Source organism: Dasypus novemcinctus, chromosome 27 (assembly GCF_030445035.2).
Source record: "Dasypus novemcinctus isolate mDasNov1 chromosome 27, mDasNov1.1.hap2, whole genome shotgun sequence".
Classification (NCBI taxonomy): Eukaryota; Metazoa; Chordata; class Mammalia; order Cingulata; family Dasypodidae; genus Dasypus; species Dasypus novemcinctus.
The window spans coordinates 34723139-34734874 of record NC_080699.1 but is presented as its reverse complement, the minus strand read 5'-3'; the positions used below and the strand labels follow the sequence as shown (position 1 = coordinate 34734874).

At 47.2% G+C, this 11736-nt stretch overlaps 1 protein-coding gene and 1 long non-coding RNA gene across 4 annotated transcripts in view; one reads left to right on the top strand and one right to left on the bottom strand.

Moving 5' to 3' along the window:
- Positions 1 to 6000: 6000 nt before the first annotated feature.
- LOC131276328 (uncharacterized) lies at positions 6001 to 9471 on the bottom strand. Its single transcript, XR_011647663.1, has 2 exons — positions 9309 to 9471; positions 6001 to 9095 (listed from the first exon to the last, which is right to left on the bottom strand). It is a non-coding gene; the product is annotated as an uncharacterized lncRNA (long non-coding RNA).
- Positions 9400 to 11736, top strand: part of FEZ1 (fasciculation and elongation protein zeta 1) — a 51316-nt gene continuing 48979 nt past the window's right edge. The window contains exon 1 of one of the 3 annotated variants that reach the window (XM_058289386.2): positions 9400 to 9579. The gene's annotated coding sequence lies outside the window, so the exon portion shown is untranslated. Of the gene's footprint in view, positions 9580 to 9631; positions 10414 to 11736 lie in introns of those variants that run through there. The other 2 variants (XM_004469254.3, XM_058289385.2) reach the window with 2 other exon arrangements.

Here is an 11736-nt window from a genome sequence, read left to right as displayed (position 1 = left end):
CCTCCCTCCTGGGACTTAGAGCCCCAGATGGCCTAATTATTGCAATGGGAAACATTCTGGTCCTATGGGAAACTGCGGTAAATCCCTCATCTGTCCTTTTCCGTGGAACCAAACTTCCCCAGGTGCAAGCCCAGTAAATCACTCACCCACCCCAGGGATCGACGCCCCCTTATTATCATGCAGTGCTTTTCTCCCAACCCACTCTTAGCTCTGAAAAAGCTTGTTGTCCAATACATAATACTAATACAGGGTGTTAATAATTGGGTGAGTTGGGGGAAAACACACAAATGTAAGATATGGAGTATAGTTAGTGGTAATATTTTGATGATGCTCTTTCATGGTTGGTGACAAATGCTCCACAAAAATGCAAGGCGGTGGTGGGGTGATGTGTGGGAGCACTGTGTGATGATATGCAGGTCTGTTTTGTAAGCTCACAACTTTTACTATACACTTATTTTTTATGTATGTCGTGTATGAATGATACACTTCAGTAAAATTTTATTTAAAAACAGCTGTCCTTTGTTTCAACGGAGTTAATCCTATTCTCTCTCTATTGCTATCACAGTCCCTGAATAAAGTCATCTTTGCCTGTTTTACATTGTCCAGTGCAGTTTTTTCTTTGACTGGCCATGGGCTACATGATATGGTCAGGTAAAGAAATCGTAAATATGAAAGGGAGGCTGATGTCTTCACCTTTCTAAATTCCTCCTCACTATACTCTCTTTACCTTTGCCCTCCTTACTCTTATCCCATCTCTCCCCATACAGCAGTCTCATTCTGAGACTCTAACGAAAGAGTGTTTTTTCCCACCAAAAATATTATGGAAGGGTGAGAGGGATAAGGGAGACAAGTCCAGACTTATTACACAAAGACAATGAAAATATAATTTAGGGACATTGTTTTTAACATTTTTATTGAGATAGACTATACAAACCAAAATGTGTACCACTCAATTAATTATCACATACACACAAATAATTTAGGAGTTGCATAGCTACCAGGGTAAGGATAGGTGTAGGGTTACCAGATGAAATACAGGGTGCCCAATTAAATCTGAATTTCAGATAAACTAAAAAAATCTTTTTAGAATAACTATGTCCCAAATATTGCACAGGGCAGACTTACACTAAAAAGTATTTATTGTTTATATAGAGTTCAAATTTAACTAGTTTTCCTGTATCATTATTTGGTAAATCTGGCAGTTCTGAGGGTGGAGTGGAGGTAGTTAGAGAATATCTAATGGCTAAAATACATATATATATATATATATATCCAACAGAAATAAATATTTTTATGATTGGGTAGTAACTCAGGTTTGATTAGAGGAAAGTTCTGAATAAAATGGAATTTGAAATTAATTTGTAGATTTATTTGCTTTGCTCTCTCCCTAGGATTTTTTTGTACTTTTTATTGCAACATATAAGCAACTCAAATCCCTATATTAATCATTTTCAAGCATGCAGTTCATTGATATTATTTATACTCAAAACACTGTACTATCACCATCAAAATCCCAACATTTGCACCACTTAAAAGAGAACTCTGCTCTCCCTAGGATTTTGTGTAACGAAGTGTTGTGTCATCCCGCTTTTTCATACTATCTGTGTGAAGTATGTCTACAAATGGAGAAACCAAGGGAACGAAATTAAGACACTCCAAGTTCCCTCAGTAAAGTCGGGGTCAATTTAAATGAAAACTGATTGGCTTTTGAAAGAAAATGTAGACAGTTTAGATTAATTACATTTAAGAACAGGAAAGGACTTTTATTCCAATCCCTTTATATAATAGAAGAGGATATTGCGGTTCAGAAAACTTGAATAATTTTCCCCAGGTCACAAAGCTTGTTAATGGTAACGCTGACACTTAGCCTAGCTGACAGTGACACTTAGCCTAAGGAGTTTTTCCCACTTTACAAGGCCACCTACCCTTTCTTCCTCTTTCTCCCCCTTCCCTTCCTCAACCCACTCTTACCTTTAGGTTTTCCCTTTTAATGTGGTCTAGGTATCAGATGAGTCCAAATCGCACAATTATATGAAACACCAAACAGAATTCTTCGTAAGTCTTGCAAGTAGTACAGAGTTGGATTACTTAGTATGGTCAAATCCTGTCCTAAACAATACTTATGAAAGTATTTAAGAATAATTTTTATTCATATCTTTTAGCATGATATATTACATTGGGGTAACATTTCTTTTCCAGTAGCTAATGAGTGAGCTTTCTTTGACTTAACACATTTTGCTTTCATCATGTCCAACTATCATACACAATGAACAAATTCTTAACCTGGAAAGAATCTGGATTTACTTGAATATGAAAGTTTAAAAACCAGCAGAATTCAAATGGTCAGCAATTGCCAAGGCTCTCAAAGTTTCCAACTTAGTATTCCTTCCATGCCCGCACAAATGCTTTCGTGTTCCTGAGTCAGTGGTCAGTACTCTGTAGCTCTGACTTCTCACACTTTGCAGGAATCTGATCAATATCCAGCCATAAGGTTGTCCTCTCACAGCTCTTCAAAACCCAATGCCATGCCACAGCAAGCATTTTGCAGGGTATCATTTAATTTCAGAGTGTCTATTTTTAAGGGGGTAATCTTCATCACCAATCCAGCATCCCTCTTCTATGGGGCTTGGAGAAGTTCATTGTTTTGTGGTTTTTTAAACATTTATTTATTTTTAAAATTTATTTCTCTCCCCTCCCCCCTGCCCCCTGTTGTCTGCTCTCTGTGTCCATTCGCTGTGTGTTCTTCTGTGTCCACTTGCATTCTTGTCAGTGGCACTGGGAATCTGTGTCTCTTTTTGTTGTGTCATCTTGCTGTGTCAGCTCTCCATGTGTGCGGCGCCACTCCTGGGCAGGCTGCACTTTTTTCGCGTGGGGCACTCTCCTTAACGGGGTGCACTCCTTGTGCGTGGGGCTCCCCTATGCGGGGGACACCCCTGCGTGGCACAGCACTCCTTGCGCGCATCAGCACTACACGTGGGCCAGCTCATCACATGGGTCAGGAGGCCCGGGGTTTGAACCCTGGATCTCCCATGTGGTAGGTGGGCACTCTATCAGTTGAGCCAAATCCGCTTCCTGAAGTTCATTTTTAAGCTCACCTTGTAAGATGTGTGGCAACCAGAAGACACTGGCTTATTTAAATCCTGGTTAAATGGACTTTGTGATCAAGATAACCTACTGAGAATGAGATTTGGGGAGAAATATGAATTCTTTGCTCACCATTCTCACGGGATTGAGAGTGCCATCGTGACCTAGAGTTGAATCCTTGAAGAGGACAGCTGAAGTCCAAGGGAGCATTTTCATAGCATGCTAGGCTCTAGGGGGTTGCTTGGGAAGTGATTTTTTTTTTTTTAGGTACTGGGGGGCCAGAGATTGAACCCAGGACCTTATATGTGGGAAGCTGGCACTCAACCACTGAGTCACATCAGCTTCCCTGAGTTGGTTTTCTTATCTATTTTACTTGTTGTTTTGTTTTAGTTCTTTCAGGAGGCACCGGGAACCAGACCCAGGACCTCTCACCTGGGAGGCAGGAGCTCAACTGCTTGAGCCACATCCACTCCCAGAAGTGAATTTTTTTAAAAAATTATTTATTTATTTCTTCCCCTTCCCCTTCTCCTGCCCTGCTGTTTTTGCTGTCTGTGTTGTCTTCTCTTCTCATTTTCTCTCCCCTAGGATTCACAGGGATTCGATCCTGAAGACTCCTAATGTGGAGAGAGATTCCCTGTCAATTGTGCCACCTCAGTTCTGGGTTTCTGCTGTGCTTCACCTTGACTCTCCCCTTGTCTCCCTTTTGATGAGTCACTGTCTTGCTCTGCGACTCACTTGTGTGGGGCACTGGCTCACCACGTGGACATGCTTTCTCTTCTTTTTCATCAGGAGGCCCCAGGGATTGAACCCAGGTCCTCCCATATGGTCGGCAGAAGCTCTATCACTTGAGCCACATCTGCTTCCCCCGGAAGTGGTTTTCATATGGCGAGGCCAATGGAGGAAAATGGAAATTCTCTCTGGCACTTGTATTTCCTCAGGTTTATTCCTGAATCATCACACCTCTGAATAGCAAGGTATCCTGATCTTAGCTGAAAATAGAGAAGATGAGCAGGGAGATTGAGGGGAGTGGGAGTCAACCATAGACTGATGTCCTTGCTTGGACTGGAGGTCTCCAGAAGGGCCAGAAAGTAACTTCAAAGTAGGCTCATGAGGTTGAACCAGCTTATGAGAGTCCCTCACCCCGGACTCTACTCCCTATTGAGAACAGGAGACAGGACGATGAGCCAATGTCCCTCATTCACCCCCCACATGCTATCTGCCCAGAGAAATCACTAGGTAGCCACAGAGAAGGGAAGTTTAATACCTTTTTTTAATATTTATATTTATTTTTCTTTATTTTTTTAAATTAAAAAAATTTGTGTGTGTGTCTTGTTATGACGACCTGTACAAAGAAAAGCTCTTCCCATAATGGGGATCCCGATTTTCTTTTCCTATAAAATTGTGGGTCTCCTTTCTTGAGATATCCAAATCTATTCTCATCGAGAAATGTTTATGTAGGAAGAGTGTCATCCCATTTACACTTATGGGAATTTCCACTCTCTTAAGGGATCTCATTCTTTATGTACCAAAGAATTCTTGTAGTTTTGTCACTTTTCATTAGGTTACAGAAGATTTGTAAGGACAGAATTTGTAATTATTCTTGGGGCTGATTTAATATCAATTTGTAAATCACTGCTCCTGCCTTTGGATGGCAACATGGACTTATTCTTGGTCTGTGTGCTTTCTGGTATGGAGCAGTTACCTACTGACTAGATGAGTATGAACAGATATTGAATCCTGGGGAATATTCCATTTCCCCTGTGGAAACAAATCAGAGAGGTTAATCAACCCTGGATATTAAGGATGGAGGTGAATCTAAGCTTGCATTAACTCCTGGTGTTTGAGAACTACCAGATAGAAAAATCAAGTCATCTTAAAATGCTAGTGGGTAGGAACACAACTTTATTTACTGGTCTATAATTGACACAGATTTTCAATTAGGTATCAGCAGTTCATTTCCAGAATGTCGGGGAAAACTGGCTTCTTCAGGAAGGATCCTTCTAAGGAATATCAAGCAGGATGAGTACAACACATAACATGCTGTCAACAAATTTTAACTTTGGAAAGCCCTGGAAGGAGCTGGTGTTGCTTAGTAGTTAGGGGCTGGTTTCCCCTATACAGGGTCCCAAGTTCAATCCTGGGCTCCAATATATCAACAAACAAACAGACAAACAAATAAATAAATACTTTTTTTAAAAAAAAGCCCTGGAACTGGAAGCCATAAAAAATGGGCTGGTTAGCTCAGTGGGGTCAAGTTTCTCATCACTAGAGGTGTTTAAGAGAAACTGTAAAAGCATCCGGGAGGGATATTGGTCTCTGCATTGGGTGGATAGTCAGCCCAGAAGATGACCTCTCATCCTCTCTATACACCAGGAGTCTTTGCTTCTATCATCAGATAAATCAGCAACCCTTGAAACAAGCCCCTAGGGTGGTACTGGTATGATTCCAAGGGCGGTTATTTATCTGGTATCTCCAATAACCAACAGTGCATACCTATGACGTGGCCTCAGTTATGCTCCAAGTCTCCTTTTGCAGGTTATGTTTCATTCACTCAACAAACATCTGTTGTGTCCATTTTCTTCTACTTCAATACTTAAGACACTGAATCAAGTAATTAACTTCTCAATGGATGATTTTTCTTCTTCACCTGTACATTTTTCCTTGATACATATTCTTTCCTAACCAAAAGGAGAGTATTTAAGCTTATTAGGATGGAAGAACTGAGGCTTTATTTTCTTTTTCTTTTTTTCTTTTTAAGGCTTCAATCCTAAGGAATTGTCCATCTACCCTGTCTTGGGGGAAAAAATATACTCCTTCCTTCCCAAACTTATATATTACACCTGTGCTAAAATTTAGTTCTATTCTGTCCTATTCCTGGGCCCCTTGCTTTATCAGTTATTTCTTTATCATTTTACATTTTTAATCGCATCCTTTTCCTTGGCCTTTCTCCCATCACTTAATGGAGTCACGCTGGCAGGCACTTTTATTTTTATTAAAAAAAAATTTTGCCCCAAACATATTAATGTAACAGTTTGAAGGAACATTCCTTTACATCTGCTTTTCCCTTAAGCCACCTAACTCTCCTTCCCTTGACTGACAAACTAAACTTCCACTCACTGCTTCCATCTCTTACTCCTTCCCAGAAAGCTGAGAACCGAGCCATCCCTCCTCTCCTTCGCAGAGCTAAGTGTCCCCAAGGGTGTTGGAGTCTACCTTTGAAAACCCTTCCCAGATCTTACCTTGCGCTCCATTCCCTTCACCTGAATTTTTGACTACCTGCCTCCAGTGTCTCCTATTTCGGAATCATTCCCCACTCATCTGCAAGAAATATCTTTCGAAGTCGATTTGTTTATCCTGTCACTCCTACTTAAAAGCCTGCAACGGCTCCTGTTTTAGTTTCCTGGCTCCTAAACAAATTCCGTGCAATGGGCTGGCTTAACAACAGGAATTTATTGGCTCAAGGTTTCAGAGGCTAGAAAGCTCGCTTCTTCCTGGGTCAGTATCTTCTTGCCAACTGGCAATCTTTGGGGTTCCTGGTTTTTTTGTCACATGGCAATGCACATGGTCATATCTTCTCCTTTCTCTTTGGGGTTCCTTTGCCTTCTGGCTTCTGGCTGCTCCCCATAGCTTCTCTCTCTCTGGTCGTCTCTATCCGGCTTTCAGTAAAGGATTAAGGTCCATCCTGATTCTGCTGGGCCACACCTTAACGGAAGTTACCTCATCGAAAGGCCCTATAGATAGTGGGTTCACACCACAGGATGGGTTAAGATGAAGAGCATGCTTTTCTGGGTACACAGCTCTAAGCCAGCCACCACCGCCCTTGATGATTTTGGCATGAAATCCAAACTCTGCAGCCTGACGGAGACCTGTCCTGACACAGGATCTTTACCTGGCCAATTCTACCTAACCACAACTTCCTCCAGGAAGCCTTTTCTTCCTCCAGCTCCATGAACTCTGCCCTCCCTCCCACCTCAAGTGTAAGTTTACCGCACTACTGCTCCTTCATACCACTGAACAAAACTCAAGTTCAACAGTTCCTTGATGCAGCATTCCATGTCTTACTTCCCTGCAGTAGAGAGTAGACTTTCTGAAGGCAGCAAGGGTGCCTGCTTTGCTCATCTCTGCGAATACCTAATGCATAGTCGGTGCTCAGGAAATGTTGCCAACCTCGCCCTGCTCCCACCACCTCCCAGTACTGCCTTACTGTCAGGCACTGGGAGCTTGGGCCCCACTAGCCCCCTGAGTAGGAAGGGTCATTCATCCCTTAAAGACCTCTCCCTAAGGCAGTGGTTCTCAACCTTGATGATTTTTCTTCTGCCACCGCTACCCAGGGACATTTGGCTTGTCTAGAGACAATTTTGGTGTCAAAATTGGAGGGTTACTGGCACCTAGTGGCATCCAGTGGCTAGAGATGCTGCCAAACACCCTACAATGCACAGGGCAGCCACCAACAACCAAGAATTATCCGGCCCAAAATACCAATGGTGCCGAGAGACTGAGAAACTGTGGTCTGGAGTGGCCTCTTGTGAAAAACCCCTGCTCTCTTCTTCACTGTCATATAGCAGTCATGGAGCTCTGTTTCAGAAAACACATCATCTCCTTTAGAACACTTATTGCTTTGCCCACTGGGAGTGTTGTTTGTTTTAAAACTTTTTTAAACTATAGAAACTCTTCTTTAGTCTGTATGAAACTAGGATTGGGCTTGCTCTTATTGGTGGGGTGGGGAGGTATGAATAACTTCATCTCTCAGCCCTAAGGATCCTTCCATCTCCTAAACACAACATAGAACCAGCCCTCGTTGAGCACCTGCTGTACGTTGCTCCTATGCCGAGAGCTTAATTTACGTGGATTGAGACCTTCATCTCTGTGCCCTCAGTTTTGCACTGTGCTTGGCACACACTTGGTATTATCAAATGCGTGTGGACTGCCAAATGACCTAATTGAATCCCTCCAGGATTCCAGCCAGCAGAGTTAGAAAATCAGCATGCTAAACTCTTGAAGGCCTGCCTTCGTTTTAACTTCCCCAGCTTCTAGCCTAAGGCATGGTACACAATCAAAAATTGTTCTCATATCATGCCCCTCAACTACCAGTCCTCACCTTCCAGTTTCTTCTTATCCTCACAAGAACAATCATCATAGTAACAGACTACACTCATGGACTGCTAACGATAGGCTGGGCACTGTGCTAAGCCTTTCACAAGCATTATATTATTTAATCTGCATGACAACTGGGTAGAAGATATCGGAGTGCCCCATGTTACAGATGAGGAAACTGAGGCTCTGTGAGGGTAAGTAACTAGCCCAGCTCACTGGCTGGGACTGGGGTTTGAATCCAAGTTGTCTGCAGAGCCCGCGTCCTTTATCCCTCTATCACGCTTGCTCGCACGCCTCTCTGGGGCCTGTGCATCTGCGGCAGGCTCTGCAGCTCAGCACAGGCAGTGGCCTCTGATAGGCCCCCCACGCTTCTCCTAAGAGGATGATAAAGAGGCTTAGACAGCGCCCTCCTGTGCCTGGAGGCCCTTTACACATTAACTCCTCCAATCCCACAACAGGCCTCCAAAGGAGACGCATTGCTCTTCACTCCTCAGCTCAGGGAATGAGGCACAGAAAGGTTAACTGGCCCAAGGTCACACAACCCGGCATGAATCCAGGATGCCAGCCGCAGGGATCTTCTAACCACCAACGTGTCTTCCGCTCTCACAGGAAGATACCCTCTGGTTAATGTCACCAGAAGGACAGAAGTGATCGACTCTTTCTCTTCTCTCTTGCGGGTCTCACCCTGCTTAGCAACCTTCTCGCCACTAAAATGTCTGTAGAATGAATGCATAAAGGAGCAAAGGAAAGCTCCTGGTACCCGTCGGCCCAGACAGACGTCACCATCAGACCCTGACCTTCACCTCTAACTTGACAAAAGTACTTGTGGTTCTCCAAGTGGACATGCTTTTCTGGGCTATTCGGAGTGCTGGAGCTCTTAGGCATTGTCGTAACATGCCTCCGTGGGCCCACGGCTTCTGCAGAGCAGACAAGATAAATGAATGAGCACATTTTCACAAGACCCCAGAGTCATCCCTTTAACAGCCCTCTTATCTCAAGTCCTTCTCCTGGCCGGGTCTGAAACCTCCTCCCCCATTTCTCAGTCTCGATTCTCCCACCTTTGGGCGTCGAAGGTGCCCCTGCCTTTCTCCTCCCTGTGGCAAGCGGGAGGTCTCCCTCCCCTTGCCCACCTCAGCTCCCAGGACAGTCGAATGGGGAGTCCAGAACGTCGCCCGGGCTCTCTGAGAGTGCCTGCGAGCACCCCTCCTTCCATCGCTACCCGCTCGCCTACGTCTTTATCGAGAACCCACGGAGTGGCAGGCCCCTAGCAGCTGCTGCATATGCATGAGGGGAGCTGAAAGACCAGCGTTCAAGGAGAGGCAGTGATTCATAAATATTAATAAAGAGAGGCTCACGTGCTCCAAGGAAGACCAGGAATGTTAACGAGAAGATGACGTCTGGGTACTGCGCGTGCCAGTTGGGGGGGCCGGGGGAGGGCCGCGCGCGCGGGCGCGAGCGCGGGGAGGGGGCGGAGGGGGCGGGTGGAGGAGGGGAGCGGAGCCCCAGTGCCAGGGGAGCGCTCTCGGGCTCGCAGGCTCGCCGCTGCGCTGCGCTCCGGCCGGTCGCCGCGGCCCGTGGATGGGGGTGTCCGGCTGAGCCCCGGGATCCGCCTCCCTCCGCCAGGAGCCGCACAGGTGCCGACTTGGGGAGGGGGGGCGAGTTTAGTCCCGACCCACCGCCGGGGCTGGGGGTGGGCCGAGGGTGGTGAGGAGGCCCCGGGGTCCGAGGACACCGCACCCCTCTCCCGCAGCACCCCCACACCCCACGCGCGGAGTCGCAAAGCGAGAGCCACAGGCCAAGCGCTCCTGCCCGGCCCTTCCCGCAGCGCGCGCGGCCGGGAGATGTGGGACCCGGGACACCACTAGCAGCATCTCAGCGCATCGGCTGCACAGCCAGGCCTGTGCGTGTATGCGTGTGTGTGCGTGTGTGTGTGTGTTGTGTGTGTGTGTGGGGGGTAGGCAGGCGGCGTGGGACTCGGGCCTGCAGGAGGCACCGCTGCCCGCCGCTGGGATGCCGCTGGCGCCGTGGATCGGGGCCTCTTCCCAGGACCGTTATCCGGTCGGGCCACCTCGACCCACCCTAAAATCGTCTTTGCCCCTGAGAACCTGACTCCACCCGCCCGGGCCCCTCCCCGGGGTGGCGAGCCTGTCCCCAGGACCGTGCATTCCTGCAGAGTCAGAACCGCTGGCAGCTGCGGCCGACGCCGGGGCAGCGATTGTTCCACCACAGAAGCAGGTTGGAGAAAGGACAGCGTGGGCGCGGGCGCGGGCGGGGGCGCGGGGAGCTGCCGGCCTGTGCGCCCCGGCCCCCTGGAGCTGGGCGCCAACGCAAGGCCGAGCGCTGGGGGGTGTCCCCGTCGGCCCTCCTCTTCCCCCTTGCCCATCCCGGCCCTCCTCGCTGCCCGACACGCCTGACCACCCCCTTGCACTCCCGCGTCCGGTTTTGTTCGACTAAAAGGGCAGTGGAATATTTTGGAGCCCAGCCATTGTGCTGCTTGGAGGAGCCTTTCTTTACCCTAACAGACGGGAGGGAGGAGGGGGCATCTGAGATGGAGGTGAAAGGAGCCGCAGAAGGGGGGCAGGGGACGAGAACCGAGCAGGGGGTGCTGACTTAGATGCAGGGAAATCCTCTCTTTCTGTCAAAATGTGAAGCTGTCATCAGTAGGTGCAGTGGGTTTTGCAGAGGAGCAGTGGGAAGCCTGAAGGTGGATCAGTGGAGGGCAGGTTTGAGGGGGAGAACTGAGTTAGACTAGGGGGCCAGAGAATCAGCTGATTATGGGGCAGGTGGTGGGAAGAAGGGGCGGTGGACCCGGCCTCTGGCGGTGCAGAGGCCCAGCAGGGAGCAGGTGGCATCTCCTGGTCTGCTCAGCTCAGCAAAGCGGGGCTGCTGATTTGCACTGCAGCTCGGGCATCATTATGCAGCAGAGAGAGGCTTACATGTTTTCTACGGGGTCTCTGTTAAGCTCCGTGTGTGTCTTTTCCAAATTACACCATCTCTTGGGTGCCAACTGAAATGGAATAGATTCTAGGACATGGTCCAGCTGTAGCCCGGCACTCTGTTTTAAGATGCAGAGGAGATGAACGAGATGACTCTCCCACGGTTCCTTCTTTTTGTTATTTTTTTTGTGTAGTTGTTTATTTTTTAAGGGAGTTTTGGAAGTATGGAGAAAGAGGATGAACTCTCATTCGCATTAACCCTAGCTTTCAAGGCGAGGAGTCTTCTGAAACGGACTGTGAATGAAGAGTGGGAGAAGGATGGAAGTGAGAGAGGTTGTTTCAGACATTTTAGCTGGGGAACAAAGGCGCCCCATCAAAAGGGAAGAGCAAAAAGCAGTGGCCGATGAGGGTTAGGTTGGCAGAAAGGAAGGGCTGCTCACTGCAACCTGGAGACCCGTCCTTGAGGCACATCAGACCTCTCAGCTCTCATGTGCCCACCTGAGCCTGGGCTCTTCTTCAAATGCTAGCTTTAGTGCGGGTGTTGGGTGACTTCAGATTCCCATCACAGACTTTCTGTTTTAGCTTCATCTCCAGCAGATCATTCACCCAGTGCTTCTTGGTT